The sequence below is a fragment of the Echinops telfairi genome, unplaced genomic scaffold (assembly GCF_000313985.2).
Source record: "Echinops telfairi isolate 266 unplaced genomic scaffold, ASM31398v2 ScPeMD7_1;HRSCAF=3_1, whole genome shotgun sequence".
NCBI classification, from domain to species: Eukaryota; Metazoa; Chordata; class Mammalia; order Afrosoricida; family Tenrecidae; genus Echinops; species Echinops telfairi.
The window spans coordinates 5,433,082-5,451,959 of record NW_022103897.1 but is presented as its reverse complement, the minus strand read 5'-3'; the positions used below and the strand labels follow the sequence as shown (position 1 = coordinate 5,451,959).

The window sequence follows — 18,878 nt, the reverse complement described above, 5'->3', positions numbered from 1 at the left end:
TCTCAAAACATTTGCCTTCCACTTGAGCCTTTAATATCGGCTGCTTATTTCCCCCCCTCCCTCATGAACCCTTCATAATTCATAAATTATTATTATTTTGTCATATGTTACACTGTCCAACGTCTCCCCCGCCCTCTCCTCTGCTGTCCATCCCCCAGGGAGGAGGCTATACGTACATTCTTGTAATCGGTTTCCCTTTTAAATGAACAGTAGCTCCAGTAAGCAATGTATTCCTTAAACAATTAACTATTTGAGACTAAATGGTCAGGATTTGCTTGAAAGCAACGAGGAGAAGGTGAGGCGGGAAAAGGAAGCTTCATCAGTGGAAAAAGACAAACAGAATGGAAATAACTAGAACATTGACACCTTATGAAAACTATAGCATTGTTTCATAGAATTTGTTCCAATGGCATGGGATGATGTGTATAAAAAGTGTTAAATGGAAACCTAATTCACTGTGTAAAATTTAACCTGAAAAACAAATATTGAAAATTTAATTAGCATAACAGTGTCCTTGTTTACGGATGCGAGCACAACTCCTTGTCCTTTGGTTCTAAAATTAGACATCATGCTGTGAGTCGGCACTGACTTGACCGAGGCCATTTGGGTTTGGGAGTTTTCCTTTCTTCAGAAGTTGTCCCTTCCTTCCACAGCTGGGTATTGCCCCTCTTTTTGGTCCCTCCCCATGGATCCCAGTTTTGAAGGTCAGTTGTTTGAAGGCCCCACTAGCTCCATGGGAGACAGTCTGCTTCTGAGATGACTCAGCGCCTTGGAAACCCAGAGGGCAGCTCTTCTTTGTCTCCCAATGTCACTAAGAGCCAGAATTGACATCGTGACGACAGGTTTGATTTTGGTTTTCCAGGCTCCCAGGGCATCCCGGGTGCCCTTCTGCTCAGTATATGTCGCACTAGAATATCTGACCCTTTCCATTGACCAAGTACTCCCTGAAGACAGGAGAGGTCATGTTTTGTTTGGGAATCCTGGGGCCATGGCTCACTTGTCTTTTTAATGTCCTATTGTTCTTTGTTTAGAGATGATGAAATTGAAGAGGGTAATCACATTTTTTTACAATGGCTTTACTTGAAACAACATGTTAAAAGTTGGCATTTCATCTCTGCTTTCTCATTTAAGAAAGATCTGTGTCTGTTCCTAGAAATTCAAAATCTAAAATTTACCACTGAAGAAGATCTTCAGCCCTGAATGTTTATCTTCTGATGTTCGCCTGATTGGTGACTGTAATTTTTGAATGTGAACTTTTTCACTGTCTGAGTTATAGGTGCTGTCAACCCCTCTTCCTTAAACTTGGACCTGTTTCTTTAACATGCATTTTATATTCACAGGAGGAGAAGTGGACAGACAGCCTAAGAGCTCTCTCTTGCTGTGGCTGCACCAAGAGTGGAAAGCCCAGCCCTTTCTTAAGAAATCTGGCTGGCAACATTTCACATGGGAGATGGCAGGTCATAGCAATGTGAGGCATAGACCAAAATAAAAACACCCACCACTCTGCTCTCCGAACAGAGCAGTTCTTCTATAGAAGGCATTCTTAACGCTGTTTGCAATATCCTTCATTAATTTCCTCTGGTAGGCCTCTCATACAAAGGGGTCTTATAAATGGGTCCATGTGGTTCAGGGCAGCGAACAGTAAGCCCTCTGTCAAACGCTCTTGAGGGTGGACGGCACAAACAGGAGCTTCCTTCAGAAAGGCTCCCTACAAACAGCTGACTTGAAGTTTCGTGACCAGTAATAACCCCCTTAAAAATAAACCACTTCTACCATCTGCTTCACAGCGCCCCATAAATTATACCAGGCATGCGTGGCTTTTCTACCCTGGCAAATGTCTTCCCAGCTGACAAAAGGATAAACGGCGGAGGCGAGTCTTCATTCCTTCAGCGCCATCTCTGTGTGCCACTATTGTGTGGCCTCTGCTTAGGCAGGTCTTCCCTAGCTGGAATACGTGGCATCGAGAAGCAGAGCTCAGCCGCAGCATTTTCAAGACCAAATGAAATAATCTGGGATCGTAGAGAAGAACGGAAAGCGCAGGACAGGGTTAGCGCAAGAATGACCAGGCTCGCGAGCTAGAAGGAGAAGTGGCCAAAGAGTTTGGGTTGGGGTCTCACCTTTGCTTGTGATGTGAACAGATACGGGAACACAGATGAAAGTTCATGATTTATAGTAGTCAAAAGCGAGAAAACTTTGAAGGCCTTCAATGGGTGAATGGAAAATTAAAAGTGGCACATCCAAACAAAGTCATGTTATTCAGCCATAAAGAGAAACGAAGTACCAATGCATGCATGGACAGACCTTGCAAATACGATAAGAAAGACAAAAGAACAAATGTTCTTGGATCCCACACATATGAAATACATAGGATTGCCACATGCATAGATACCAAAGTGTACTAGTGCTTCCTGGGGCCCGAGGAAAGGGACGATGGAGGCTGCTGCTCAAGGGGCACTAAATTCCTGTTTGGGAGATAAAGAACGTTCCAAGGTGGACAGTGGTGAGGGCTGGACCACCCGGGGAACGTATTTAATGCCACTGAATTATGCACTGACAAATGAGTAAGATGACATTTTATATGTACATATAATCATGATAAGATTTCGTTAAATAACAAATATTGCGCCACTTCTCTCAACTTTATTTTTCTAACAGTTATCCTAAAGTACTGTGCCTTGAGCTGACAGTGATTTATATAGCTTTATTAGTCTTTTTCTTTAGTTCAGTAATACGTGAAATAGTCAAGCTAACATATCCGTTTATGGTAAAACTTAATTGGACCCACCTAGCCTTCCTCTTACATAATTTCTCACTTTTCAAAATGAAACCAAACCTGACAACAGCAGCAATGGAGAGACAGACATTTGCAAGAAGAAAGTCCTGTGTTCAAGAAATGAGGAAACTTAAATGACACGGAACATTCTTGCACTTCCCGCCAAATAAATCATACTGCACGTGTTGCCCTCCAAACTAGGATTTTCCTCAAAAGAAAATGTAAACAAGACCATTTGAAATTAAAGTCTTTATTCCCCTCCCACCCAGCAATCACCTAGAAAATCTGCAGCATATCCCGATATAGAAGATGAAACTTCCACTGCTGATTCAACTGGCAGCGTTCCCCCCAAGACTGCGGTGTTCAAGGAGTGTATTGCCCGCGTGGGCACTTGCAAAGAAGAATGTGTGGTGCAAGGGGCGAGGAGCAGCACTTAATAGCAGCCCAGGAGCACCTGGGATTGTTTTCCGTAAGGGACTAGGTTGTTTGTTGTGTGAGCAGGTGGGCTCTAGCCTGCCTTCAACACACTCCATCTCCTCAAGCACCTTCCAGACAGGTAAGGGAAAAGAGGTGGCATCAAGCCAGGCACAGTACACCTGTGCATAAAAGATGAGAAGATCGATTCCCACCTTCTCCCAAATATTGGTCAGTCTGTTGCTCTTCCTTTCAGAAAATGAGTCAAAGCCGCACTGGAATCTGATGATGGGAAAATATACCTGTTGGGATGTTGGGAAAATATCCATTGTACGGGAAGAGAGCAGAAGTGAGGTATAGTCATTTGGAGGCTTGTCTCAGCTAAAATCCAGACTCACTTCTTTCTCGATATACAGATTTCCTGGGGAGGGGAGAGGGAGTGATACCTCAAATCCAAATAGTTTTAGAGGTGCCTTTATTGATTAAGTCTTATTGGAGCCTTGGTGGCATTGTGGGCTATGAGCTGGTTGGCCTGCTAACCACAGTCACTGGCTGCACTTCGGGGGATTTGTCTTTCTACTCCCATTAAAGTGTGGCAGTCTCAGAAACCCACAGGGGCAGTTCTGCCCTGCCCTGCCCTGCTACGAGTTTGAATCGACTTTGTGATTTTGATTTGGGGTTTCATTAAGTCTTATACAGGACAAAGACAAAAATGGACCATGAGCATGAGTTTGGAATGTGTCCAAAGGATTCTCAGATTTGTGCCTAGATTAGGAAGCATAGAAAAAAAAAAAAACCAAAGAAATATGCCCCACCCTAGTGGAACACTAGCCTTACAGTGAAACACTCTAGCCTTACATGATGGGTGGCAGATCAATTTTCAGCTGGCACAGGCGGGATTACAGAAGCAGGAAAAGGGTCATGATTGAGATACGTGCACTATTCCAGACTAGAAAAGTTTGCAAGAATAATTTAGAACCTTTCAAACACCTTGCAGGGGAGAGGCAGGGGTTTGACTTATGTCTTTGCGGCCCTCACTCAACTCACTGCCATCCAGTTCCACCCATCGTGACCTTATTGCCCTCGTTTTCATGAAGGGCATGACTAGCCCAGTCCCTAGAGGTGGAGGTGCCCCACCCGGGGCTGTCCAAGGGGGTCACTGCAAGCCACTCTCAAACATGCTCTGCTGGAGGGCATATCTTTTCACTTTGCTGACCACCCTACCCAAGATGTAAGCTCTACCACACATATAATTTTATTTATTTTCTCTGATAGTTTTATTGACATATAATTAATATATTATACATATTGCTGTGCTTTTGAGAATATATACTGGTAAATATACACCAAATTAGAGAGTTTTAACATGTACCATTAAGTGATGCTGATTACATTCTTTAAGTTGTATAACATCCTCATTTTCCTTTTGGGAGTCATTTCTTGCCATTAACATAAGTTCTCTGTCTCCGTTCCTATATAATCTTTTGAGTTGCTGTTGTCAATCTGATTCCATATAGATAGATCCTTTTTTAAAAAATTATTTTATTGGGGGCTCGTACAATTCTTATCACAGTCCATACATATATCCATTGTGTCAAGCACATATGTACATTTGTTGCCGTCATCATTCTCAAAACATTTGCCTTCTACTTTAGCCCCTGATATCAGTTGCTCATTTTCCCCCTCCCTCCCCACTCTCCCCTCCCTCATTAACCTTTCATAATTCAAAAATTATTATAGTCTTGTCATAAGTTACACTGTCCGACGTCTCCCTCCGCCCTCTTCTTTGCTGTCCATCCCCCAGGGAGGAAGCCATACTTAGATTCTTGTAATTGGCTCCCCCCTTTACCCCACATTCCCTTCACCCTCCAGGCATCGCCCCTCTCACCACTGGTCCTGAAGGAGTCATCTATCCTGGATTCCCTGTGTTTCCAATTGCTATCTGTACAGATAGTTCTTAAATGAACGGAATGCTCAAAGGAGGTCATTTTTGCCAGAAGAAACCAGCTCCTAGCACAATCATTACGGATTCGGTAGGCACAATGGTACAGCGATAATAAGTAAATATTATAGTAAAGTTATAGAGAGCATGGAGATAAAAGATATATATAGAAATAAATGGAGTCAGACACATTTTATGGTAGCATTACTCACCTCAGCCCAGCTTGGTGGTCCACGTGGAGAGAGGGGGAAGGGAAGGAGGGCAAGGGAACAAAGGAGAGAGGACTGGAGAGGAGAGGGGGAAGAGAGGGGATCCAGAGAGGGAGAGGTCAGAGAGCTCTATATTGCTGACCCAGGCCTAGATACCTTTTGGGGGCATGCACGCCACTAATTAGAGGTAAAGACATATGCCACAGGAAGGGGTTACACTATAGGTTACACAGTAATGAGGGAGTGGTCCAGGGACATGCATGCAACGGGAAGAGGAGGGCCTGGGGTGTACATGTGACAAGATGGGTGGATCCCTGATTCAGGATGGCAGCTCAACCTTGACCTGTTCTCTGGGTCTCCATAGGAACCATTATCAGTAGGGTGTAAACTCCTACAGGAACCAAGCTAATGGTCCCAAGCTTCAGAGAGAAGTAGTCCATTGTCTCCAGCAGCAGGGAGCAGGCCCACTGCAGTCTGGCAACTGATCGCCCTCAGGGGGCAGAATGCCTGCACACCTGACCTCCCCCCACACATTTTTTACTAGTTCAGCTACCCCTGTTTGGTTTTCAGAAGACTTCAGGGGATAGTGTTAATTTAAGGCTTAAAGATTCATGTATTGGATGTTGTATGTTTTCTGTTATATTAACGATATTTATTTAGAAAGTTGGGCCTCAATCCTCTTCAAATGGTAAAGTACATAGTCTCATTTTCATAAAATTTCAGAATCAAAACTGTTAGAAAAGTCAAAGGAAGGAGTCTAGACGTTTAACAGAGAGAGTTACCCAAATCCACTCAAATGCACTGTTGTCCACTTCTTTCTTTCATTCTATATTTTACCACCCTGCTCCTTGTTGGTATTTTTCTCAAACATATCCAGGAATATGAAGGTGAGTCAAAATATTGCTACAAAACATAGAAACATTTATTAATCAAAAATATAAAAATATGAAGCCATTCTTTCTTTCTCACCTATCCTCAATGTGGGTCTATACATTTCTGCAGGTTTGGGCATTTTCAAAAGTTTTCAATGTTCTTGGAGGTTAGGGAACAAAATATATTGAATGGGCAAGATCAGGACTGAAGGGTTTCAACTGGAGGACTATCAATTTACAAGCTCATTTACATGTGTCTTTCCAGAAGATTGTCCCCATTCTTTTCTAAATGCCCTATCAGCCTCTGGGGCCTCTCTACTTCATGAGTCTCTCCAGCAAAATAACCTGGTGGCCAGGCGGCAAGTGAGGGAGAACAAGAGAGATGAAGAACCAAGATAGAACATACCCAAGCAAGAGAAATAAGTGTGGCCAAAACGAGAGCCAGCGTTTCTATAACCTTTTCTTGGAATTGTTACCCACTAGTTTTGGTAAAGTGGTCGATCAGGTAAAAAATGAGAAACTCCTCATTGAGATGGATTGGCACATTAGCCCTAACAAAGGGCTTAAATATATCAAAGGCCATAAAGCTGGTGCCAAACCAGTCTATTGTTTATGAGGCTGCCTTGAGTCTTAGCCAACTCGATTAACAACCTCTATAACAATAACATGTGGGAACTAACAACTCATTCTTTTATCTGTTTGAAGTAAGTCAAGACCAACCCACAATGAAGGGAGAGACCAGGCAGTATAAGACATGAAAAAATAATAACAATTTATAAATTATCAAGAGTTCGTGAAGGAGGGAGGGAGGGTGACAGAGGGAGGGGAAAAAAATAAGGAGCTGATACCAAGGGCTCCAGTAGAAACAAAATGTTTTGAGAATGATGATGGCAACAAATGTACAAATGTGCTTGACACAATGGATCGATGCATGGATTGTGATAAGAGCTGTATGAGTCCCCAATAAAATTGTTAATAATAAAAAAAAGACCAACCCACAAGAAATCCATAAGCTGTGAACAACAATGTGCAGGGATCATTGAGGACCATGTCCTAGGCTGCCTATAGATAGAGCAGATACAAGGCAACTCAAAGACCTTCTTTGAGAATGGTAGAACAGAAAAGCGCTGAACTGGAAAAGGAGAACTTCTTTTCAGCTGGGGAACAGTAGGAAGTCTGCTTGAACAAAGCAATGCTAGAACTGGTTTTTCAATAAATTAATTGCTCTCTAGTCGATTCCAGCTCATAGTGAAGCTAAAAGATACCCCTGTGGGTTTCTGAGGTTGTAAATCTTTGTAAGAGCAGAAAGGCTCACGTTTCTCCAAAGAGCAGCTATTGGGTTTGAACCGCTGCTTACGGGCTCGCTTCTCAAAGAGGCCTCAAAATAATGGCATTTTAGGTCACAGGGACAGTTTGAGCAAATGGCTCTGGAACTTGAGCATACATTGGAATTACCAGGGGGACTTGATTGGGCCATCAATGTCCATGGTTCTGATTTCATAAGTCTGGGGTGTTTACACGTTGGGCTGAGATCTTCAGGGTCCACAGTTCAGAACCACCAGCAGCTCCTTAGGAGATAGACAGGGCTTTCTACTCCCATAAAGAATTACACTCTAAGAAACCTACAGGGGCAGTGAATTTGGGTTTTTGGTTTGTTTTTAGGGGTTAGTAGTACTTTTGCATTTCAGATGATGATGTCCTTGATCCAAGTGCCACAGTTTCCTGATCCTTTTAGAATTAATGGAAATGACGAGTCTCCAAACTGTAAACTTCGAGCACATGAAGGGATTCAGAGCGTCTCAGCCCATCATTTCACAAATTAGAAAAATGGAGTGAGAGGAGGGGCCAGAGGGAAGAGTGTCATTAAGGTGGTGTGTTAGTCTGGGTAGACTAGAGAAACAACTTCATAGACACTCAAATGTGTATATGAAAGAGCTTTATATAAAAGTGCAGCTGTATATTGAGAAAACATCCCAGCCCAGTCCAGATCAAGTCCATAAGTCTGATATTAGCCCAGATGTCCAATACCAGTCTATAAAGTTCTCCTTAGACTAATGAAACACATGCAATGATGCTGAATGCAGGAAGATCACAGGCCAGTGGGTGGAAAGTCTTGTGGATCCAGTGGTGGTGGAAGCATCTCAGGACTGGCATGGGTCTCCACATGGCTCCTCCAGCTCCAGGGCTCTGGTTCCATCAGCGTGACTCCATGTGTCTTGTCAACAGGAATGTGTAGCCGAGAGTGTGTCCCACCTTCAAGGAGGAAGACAAGGGTTCCCAGAATCCTCAGTAGCCCATGCCCACACAGAGGCCTCATTGACTGTGACCTGTTTGACAGGCTGGACTCCACCACTTCACTCAGGTTAACAGGAGATTGTGTAACTGCCACAGGTGGTAAGTCATCCCCCGCATGGACCTCTTCCCATTCCAGTGTCCTTAGTAATATTTATTATCAATTTAAATAATAGGTCATGTTTGATAATAGTAGTGTTTACTATCCATGGTAGAAAGGAAATGTCCCTTAGTAATTTCTGCTATCAAATTTTCAAGCACAGACTTTGTGATGTAGTTGTGAATTGCTTAAATGTAATCATTCTTATATTATATTAATACTAACCTCAAAATTATAAAAAAATCTTTTTACAGTGAATTATAGCAGTATAATTGCATTATTGTTAATTGGGAAGAAGCCTTTTATTTGTTTGTTTTTGTCTTTTCCATTAATTAAGGAACCCTGGTGGGCTGTCTAAGGGTTGGGCTGCTAACCACAAGGTGGGTGGTGCCAAACCGCCAGCTTCTCAATGAGAGAACAAGGAGGCGATTGGCTTCCATAGAGAACTGCAGCCTCAGAGTCCTCATATGAATACCATGGGTCAGAATCTACTCAGTGCCAATCAGTTCTGATTTTCTTTTCTTTAATTTGGACTACATTCTCAAAACACTTCGGATCTAGGCTCACAATATTATAGCTAAACATGAGACAGAGAGAGAGAGAGAGAGAGAGAGAGAGAGATTGATGGGCCTTTCTTTCAGAGTCCATCAGGATGAACTTGAACCTCCAAACTTTCAGTATAAGTAGCTGAGTTACCTATTTGCAGCACCCACAATTCCACAGATGAGGAAACAAGGCCCTAATATGGAACTCGAGGCTTGAAGATATTACATAATTTGGTGACAGCCAAGGTGAATAGAAGTTGGAAAGGGAAGGCTCCAATCTGTGTGCTTACTTACAAATGTGTACAAAGCAAAAGCTGTCTATGCTGATCTACTCTGAACTTTCTCATCCACTCTAGTCCAAGCTGTCATTATTACCCAATTATCAGGATGCTTTGAATCATGTGGTTTTGTCTGGACATCCAACAAGCACTTGCTGTTGTTTTCATTGAAGCCTGTATTTATACAGTTGCTGATTTTAGCCAAAATTTCTGTTACTACCAAAAAAGAATAAGTTTTTGTTGCTACAGCTAATGACAGGGATATTTTTGTAAAATATAATCATCATAAATTGCTGTTGAAACACTGAACAAAAATTTTATAAGCAATCACTTCTGTATCACCCCTCTGGCATTGTCACAGTGTAGTCTGCGCACAACCCCCTAAATGATGCCAGGGGGTGGGGCGGCTCAAATAGTTAGCAATTAAAAACAAATATTTTATTGACATATCTTACTCATTCCAATATATCTCTTCCCATGGTCTTGTTGTTTAATTCCATCGAGTGGGGCTTTCAAATCATCAATGCTATCAATGCCCTCACACTCCCTCCCTTCCTTCCCTCCCCCCACTTCCCATGCCCTCCAGGAACCTTTACTCCAGCCAGTGTCTCTGAGGGGTCATCTATCTTGACTACCATGTGCTGAGTAATCTTAAATGAATAAATGAACATACACAAGTCTAACATGATCAATGAGGTATATCATGTATCACAATAGTAAGGGGAGGACATCTTAAAGAACTAGAGCATAGTTATATGGTTCATCAGTGCCACACTGCACCCTGGATTTATCTTCCATTCCATGAGGCCCTACTAAGAGGGACTGTCCAATTTTCTTGCTGGTAGACTTTGGTTCTCCACTACATCCCTTTCATATCAATTTGGGTGCATGTTTTTTGAACTTGTGATACCTCTTCCCAATCACACAGGCTGGTGTGCCTCTTCCATGTGGGCTTTGTTTCTTCCCAGCTAGATGGCCGCTTATTTACTCCAAGCCTTTAAGACCCCAGATGCTATAGCTTTTAATAGCCGGGCACCATCAGCTTTCTTCACCACATTTGCTTATGCACCATTTTGTCTTCATTGATCATGTCAGGGAGGTGGGCATCATACAGTGCCACATTATTAGAACAAACTGTTCTTGTAGAGAGGTAAGATTTAAGTAGAGGCCTAAAGTCCTTCTGCTTCCTTGGTGCATTTAAATATATATACATACATAAACTAATATGCACTTATTCGTGTATGCATATTTATACATATATATATATTGGGTTTGTATTTTGTTTTTTCCTCCTACCCAACTATTATGCTTGCTTATCGTTCACCTCTCAGTAATTTTATCTTCTCAGATACAATTCAATTGATCAAACATGCCCCAAAATGCTACACCCTCCTCATAATCTATTTTCAAACTCTTATGGTTCCCCTATACCCATCATTGTTGGCTCCCCACTCACCTCCCCCACCTTCTCCCTTCCATGGTCCTCAAGAACCTTCCCTCTGGCCTCTGTCTCGGTTAGACTGCCCATCCTGTTTTTCTTGTATAGATCAATACACAAAAATAATAATAACAGTAAAATAAAAGAATCTTTTTTAAAATATGAAAACAAAAATAACACCAACATACAGATAGCTACCAGACTAACAGGGATCATGACGTAGAGCTTCATTTGTGTCCAAAAGGCCAGTTTCCCATAGGTCCACATGCTATTCCCACAGTCTTGTGCCCCACCCCCCATTTATCCCTTCAACCTTCAGTGTGGCCCCTTGTGAGTAACCCCAACCAGGCCTGGTGGGGTGCCAAGCACTGCCCCCCAAGTTAGAAGTCCATACCCAGGGTTCCTCGGGGACTTGGTGGCTTCGCTCCCTCACTAGTCTGATGCACTGCGGTCTTAGTCTGCCCCCATACAGGCAGGTCAGACCGGTCGCTGTCCCCTAACTGTGTCCTCAGTGCTGTCCTCTGCAATACTGTCACCTAGGGAGAGGCCCTCATGTCTCAGGCTGAGGCTGACCCCGCAGCTATCGCAGGGGACCAGCTGCTCAGCTCAGGAACACTGCCCTTGTGGATTGGCACGCCAGAATGAGGAGCACTCCCGCTCTCCCTTTCCTGTGGAGACACAAACGTTACCCACCCCTTGGGTTGGTCAGTGCCCTGAACCCGCATGGTCTTCCTTTTTCTTCCCCCACCCTCCGTGGGCCTTAAAGGTCGGGAGGTAGGTGGGGGGGTGGGAGGAACGTGGAGAAGATGCCTTTCAAGGAAAGTTCTATCTGCATCTGTGGTGGATGACATATAAACCTTTGGCTTTGATCTGGCTCTTGCCATAGTATCTGGTCCTCCACCTGGGAATTGTGTGTTACCATAGTTTTCCCTAATGCCTGCTGTGCTGTTTGAACTCATGTCAGACTCATGGTGTGCTTGTCCTTTTGTAGTTAGCACTTTCTTTAAAACCAGGTGGGTCTTTGTGGTTTCCTCCCTCAAGGGCTCCTGAAAGAAGCATCCTAAAGCCCAGTCCTTTGGCATCTGAGTGCTCTCCACTTGAAAGGAACTAACACCGTTGTGATCACCCTCGCAATAGAATACTCACTCTCTACAAAGTGCATATGCCAATACTTTGGTGCAGAAGAGAGGCTGAAATAACTCCCGGAACACATCAAGGTCCATTTATTCAAATTTCCTCACGCAAATGGCCTCCTGCTTCAAGCCATGTGATGAGAAACCTTCCCCCACTTCGCCCATCTCTTCCCCCGACTTCGCCTTCATTGTCCGGTCTCCTTCACTAACCTCAGCTGTGCAGGTCTGGTTTTCTAAACTGCTCTGCAAACTTGAGTTTGGGGTGCTGACCTTTTTTTTAAAGTCTAAATAATTTGTTTAAGATAAAAGTACATGCAAATGGGATTAGTCCATCTTGACTCCAGAAATGTGCAGACTTTGGAAAGAAGGCAGTGAAAGCCTGAAGTTTATTCCTTGAAATGTGTATGCAAAATTAACTTGATGCCTTTGTTCAGTTTTCTGAGCTTTTGTCACCTTTAATTGGCTTGTACTTAGAAGACTGTATAAAGACAACAAAAAGAAGACAACTCACATTTGCACATTCACTTACAAGCTTTTCATCACTGGGTCCCTATCTCCAGATTTCCTTGTCCCTCGTGGTTCCACTAATTCACCAGCCCACTCTGACATTGATCCCCACTCCCAAAAGCAACTTCTAAATGCAACTGAACTGTCTGTCACCCTATTGCCACTTGTGGTTTCTGCATAAACGCACTTAGGGCAGGTTTCTCTTTCATGCTGAGAAGTCCTAGAACAGGGGTCAGCAAAGTTTTGAGATGGAAGTGCCAACTCTGTCCCTCACACCAATTTAAAAATTACTTGGGAGCCACAAATATATTTTTACATAAGAAACATTTAAAGTAACATTATAATGGGAGAGGGGGAAGTAGGGGAAAGGAAGTGGATGTTAACAAACCTAGGGACAAGGAAACAGCAAATAATCTAAAATCAATGGTGAGGAGGGTGTAGGATGCCTGGTAGGACTTGATCAAGGCCAATATAACCGAGAGGAATTACTGAAACCAAGATGAAGGCCGAACATGATAGTGGGATGAAAGGAAAGTAAAAGGAAATAGAGGAAAGAACTAGAAGGCAAAAGACATTTATAGAGGTCTAAATACAGGCAAGTACACATGTAAGAATATTTATATATAACAATAGGAAAATAGATCTATGTACATATGGTAAGTATTAAGGTAGCAGGTGGACATTGGGCTTCTACTCAAGTACTCCCTCAATGCAAGAACACTTTGTTCTAATAACCTGGCATTCCATGATGCTCACCTTCCTGACACAGTCACTTAAGACAAAATGGGTGCATAAGTAAATGTGGTGAAGAAAGCTGATGGTAACCGGCTACCAAAATATATAGCATCTGGGTCTTAAAGGCTTGAAGACAAACAAACGGCCATCTAGCTGAGAAGCAAAAAGTCCACATGGAAGAAACACAACAGCTTGTGTGATCATGAGGTCTTGAAGGTATCAGTTATCAGGCCTCAAAGACCCAGAGCAAAAAATCATATCATTGTGAAAGAGAGGGAATGCCGAGTGGGGACCCAAAGTCCATCTGTAGATAACTGGACATCCCTTACAGAAGGGTCACTAGGAAAAGATGAGCCATTCAGGGTGCAGTATAGCACCGATGAAACATACAACTTCCCTCTAGTTCCTTAACACTTCCTCTCACCAACTATCATGACACCAATTCTACCTTACAAATCCAGCTAGACCAGAGGATGTACACAGGTACAGATAAGAGCTGGAGGCACAGGGAATCCAGGACAGATAAACCCCTCAGGACCAATAATGAGAGTAGCAATGCCAAGAGGGTAAGAAAAAGATGGGGGGAGAATGGGGGAGCCAATTATAATAATCTATATATAATCCCCTCCCTGGGAGACGGACAACAGAAAAATGGGTGAAGGGAGACATCGGTAAGACATGAAAAAATAATAATAATTTATAAATTATCAAGGGTTCATGAGGGGGGGAGGGGAAAAATGAGGAGCTGATTGATACCAAGGGCTCAAGCAGAAAGAAAATGTTTTGAAAATGATGATGGCAACATATGTACAAATGTGCTTGACACATGGATGGATGAATGGATGGATTGTGATAAGAGCTATACAAGCCCCCAATAAAACAATTTTCAAAAAGAAAAAAGTAATATTGTAAATGAAACTGACAGCTTTATTTTCATTTTCAGTTTTACTTCATAGTGTAGTTTATGTACTGAAAGAGTTGTATATGTCTCCAGAGCCTCTGTTTACCAGCCCTGTCCTAGAACTCACAACCCACACTTCCTCCCAGACAGGCCCATCAAGACAGGCCCATCAAGAGCTTTCACCTTGAGTCAGAAGGTAAGCTACAGAAGAACGGGGGTTTTCAGAAACCTCACTGCAGCTTCTCACACATTTGAACCCTGTTTCTGAGCACAGATGGGTTAACTTTTACAAAAGGATGCTATGTTGCTAATGTACACACACACAAAAAGGTAAGAATGGCAAACTGCAAATCCATTTCATTCATTGCCTTTACCAACTCAACCATAAAATGTTTGTCCTTCTTGCCCTGAGCACCATTTAGTAAGCTCTATCAGTGTACAATGGAAGCAGCGGATCCCAAAAAGAAAGAGAATATATCTGTAAGCAAGCACACAGAGCAGAACCCTGCCTTCCCCACATCTCATCTCCCTAGCCTTCACCAAATTACTTAACATCTTCAAGCCTCAAGTTCCTCATTTGGGCCTTGTGTTTTTGTCTTGCCCTGTAGGTTCGCCGTGAGTCAAAATCGACTCAATGGCAAGGAGTTTAGATATTTTTGGTCCCTAATCTGGAGTCAAGGATGGTATAAATAAGTAACTTGGCCACTTACTCAAAGACTAGAAGTTCAAGTCTACCCTGAAGAACTTTGAAAGAAAGGCCCAATAATCTGTTTCCTATGGCAACCCTATGGCTAATAGTTCTGCAGTGATATACATGTTTACATGGATTGAAATTAACTTGGTGGCAACTGCTTTGATTTTCCCTACCTATAAAATGGGCTTGTGTGAGCAGTAGCAACTCAGTGTGAATATCAAGTCAGCAGGTACTATATTCCTAAACAACAGTAAAACAAAAATTTGCTCTCAGGCCAGAATATGGAGCCCTGGTGGCATAGTGGGTTATGCGTTGGGCTGCTGATTGCAGGTTAAGCAGTTCAAAACCAGCAGTAGCTCTGTGAGAGAAAGATGTGGCTTTCTACTACAGTAAAGATATACCATTTCTGAAACCCACGGAGCTGTTGTGCTGTGTCACAGGGTCACTATGCGTCAGAATCAATCACCTGAAGGTCAGTGAGTTTTGAGCTTCTGCAGACAAAGTCAAACTGCCCCTTAGGGTTCCCAAGACTGTAATTCTTTGCAGAAACAGCCAACCGCATCTTCCTCCATCCGAGAAGTTGGTGGGTTTCAACAATAGATTGGGCCCCTAGACCCCACGCCTGACCCACTGCATCACCACGGTCTCTTTGAGCAACAGTCAATACATGAGTGACGTGATGGCTCGTGGAGTCAGTGTAGCACATGATTTTTCCTAAAGTAGTTTACAGTCTCCATATATCTTGTCAACTTTGTTTTCCTCCGACAAAGCACTACTTTTGTCCCTTCCCCTTTCAATTCCAGCTAACTAGAAAAGTCAGAAGTTACCTGACTACTAGTCCAGGGTCAGGCTCTGTCTGAAAGGCTCTGCTATTGCACTGAAAGAGTTCAGTATGCTATTCCCAGCTAGGAGAAGGTTATTACAACAACATTATTTTCTAAGTCAGTACTAAGAACTGTCAGAAATTAATCCCCTGCATATTTTGAGGTTTTAATAGGGGAGAAAAATAGAATTTTAAAACGTTGGAGGTTGACGCATTGACAACTGACATATATTCATGTGAAACAAAGATGACTTTTTAAACAGGGGGGTCTGTGACACACACAGACACGCATGGCAAGACACGTTGGCTGCAAAAAAAACAAGTTCCCATCTTCTCCGGGAGGCTCCTGCCCCCGCCTGCTGTTCATCAGGCTGGATTTTGATGGGGGCGATTTTCAGTCAGCTGCCTCGATCATTTTGGCACAAAAATCCTTTAAAAAATGTTACACTTCATCAAAGTGTATCATGAGGCTTCACGGTCATTATCTCAATGGCCGCTCTGATGTGCTACAATTGGCAGAGACACAAACGGTAGGGGGTGTACGAGAAGAAAGGCAGCGTTTCATGCTGAAAGCTGGCAAGGCTCGCCAAGCTTCTGTCAACAGCTCCTCGGTCTGATCCGCGGCACTGAGCGCGCTGATGATGCTCTTGTTTCTGGAGGAAGTAAACAAGAAAATGAATTCCATCGCGCAACACAGCCTCTTTGTATCTTCAAAATGGTGTGACTGGACGCGGGCCAGCTGCCTTGAAAGTTTGGGCATTTATGTCATCAGGCCCCCAGTGCTGACGGAGGCTTTGATTATGACTTGGACCCAGCAATAAGACCCTTCAGGGGCAGCCACTCAGCAAATAAAGGCATTGATTGGTTGTTGGGTCAATTTAGCCATAAGGGTACAGAGCAAGGCTCTTTTGAAAAGCCTAATGGATTAGCTACACAGCCAGTCCCGCTGTAGGCCTTAGTTTTCAAGGAGCCTCACAGCTTGGCAGGGAAGGCTTCCTCCAGCACAAGCATCGGGGCTGTACTTGTTATCAATAGTGGAGTTCAAAGGATTAGACACAGCGGGCTTTCCGATTTAATGGAAACAGCTGTTGAAACAACAATTAAGGCCAACAATAGTTTGCATGGAAAACTATTAATTATGTAAAGTTATGCAAGAAGTGGAATACTCTTTTATTCATGGCCTTCTAAAGAGACTGACAACTTTGAGCTGCCTTCCATTCCAGGGCTCCTAAGTGTCAGGAAATGGGGTGCTTATAGAAAGCGGCTCTGTGGCGTGTGGGCTGAATGTAAGCAGAGCTCAAGGCTGCCAGTTTGCCTCAAAGCGAGTCATGGATAAAATATTCAGGAAAAGAAAATCAGTTAAATTTACATTACCTTGGGCACCTCGGGTATTTGCATATAAAGTCAGAGCTGTGTTTTCACAAGTATCTGAAATTCCATTTGAGCCTTAGAAGTTGGGCTCTCGGCTTTCTCTTTTTAACTATTTCTACAGGCAACGGGAGGAAAACAGAGTCACTTCTGTCATGTTCACACTGGCTCATGGAGCTCCCCACGAGACTCAGTGGAGAGGTGGGCTCCATCAGGGTTTCTACCTCGGATTTTTCTGAAGTAGATGGCCAGGCCTCTCTTCCCCGAGGTGGACTCGAGCCTCCACTCTTTCTATTGGGAGCTACCGACGTGAACCATTTAAAACCCCTAGCAATAAAAGCATCTATAACGTACCCCTTGTCCTAGGCTCCTTTTAGGATGTTTATCCCGTTTCATTCAAGAACATTAAAGAACAGAAATTTGTTTTCTTGCTTGTTAGGAAGTTGAAAGTCTGAATTTGGGGCACAGGTGTTGGATGAGGTTCTCTCTGTGCATTTGCTTTGGGGGGAAATTCTTGTTTCAGCTTCTCTGCCCCACGTTCTTTGGCTCCTCAGACAACTTCATGTGGCACATTTCTTCCCCCCCGCCCCCACCCCATTTGTTCATGCTCGTCTCGGTGCCTTTTTGTATCTCCTCTCTTTATATCTCAAACGTGGTTTGATTTGATTTAAGGCAGTCTACATCGACCAGGTTCATTAACATAATGAGACCCCTATTCTCAAAGGGGTTTACATCCACAGATAGAGGGGCTAAGATTCCAAAATATATTTGGGGGGACACAATTCAATCCATAACACCCACACCCACTTGAGCCTGATTCTCAGGCATTTGGGGACCCCTTTGTTATCTGGATCTGAACTCTTGACCATTCGTTTTCCCTTCCACCTCTTTTCCCTTCTCTCCTAAATGAACAGCTCATCTCTCCTTCCTCTTTGCTGGGGCGTTTACACGCCTCGCTTCTCTCTTTGCAATTTCCATCCTTGACCAACAATGCTGGGAAATGCCTTAGAGCCCTGCGACTACTCTGTGTTCCACATCTCACTTCCCGCCCCGTCCGGGAATCACCAAGCCAAGAAGGCCCATTAAGAAGGTTATTAACTGCATACATCAACATTGCCTCCCACCTACAGTTAGATTTATTTCTGCTCACCTCCAAGTAACTAGTTTTAACACTCTCTCTAGCATGCCCAACACCTTTTATTTGACTATATTGTTTTAGAAAGGCCTATGGGAATTCAGCTAAATTCATGCTGGAACTTATTAAGTGAGATTTGATACTCTTTGATAATTCCAATAAACCATTAGTCAAGTCTCACTCCCTTCAGTGAAGCACTGAAAGCTTTATTAGTAGTAGAGTCTTTATTCTAAGCATGTCACCTGAATTTAGGAGTGCATCTGGGTTGAAATGCAATTGACTTCGTGTTTGAATAACAGAACTTTCCCTGAAACTACAAGAAAACTGCTGTGTGTCGTGACAATGCATCTTTTTCCAGAAAATTCTCCTTGGGCGTCACATGTGCATTTTGAAATAATTCACTGAATTTAATTGATTGACAAATGAGTGTTAATGAAATGGATAGTGTACACACACAAGTTCCCTCCAAAATATTTAGCTTTGTCCTGTCTTCTACCAAGGATACAATTATACAGACCCCCCAGAACATAACGAAGTGTGCAAATAAAATTCATTAGCATGGTTACAAGCAATAATCTTGTCAATATGCATATGTGTAAAGCCTTTAAAAATCATCCTAACAGCAAAACCTCATTTGCCTTTGAAGTATAGGAACCCAGAGGAAGTTCCACGTCGTCTCAGAGCCCTGCAGTTCAGACTTCACACTGGAGATTACAAAA

At 43.1% G+C, this 18,878-nt stretch overlaps 1 pseudogene; it reads right to left on the bottom strand.

The window, feature by feature from the left end:
- LOC101644302 overlaps positions 1 to 16,341 on the bottom strand; it is an 81,135-nt pseudogene extending 64,794 nt beyond the window's left edge.
- Between the last annotated feature and the right edge of the window lie 2,537 nt (positions 16,342 to 18,878).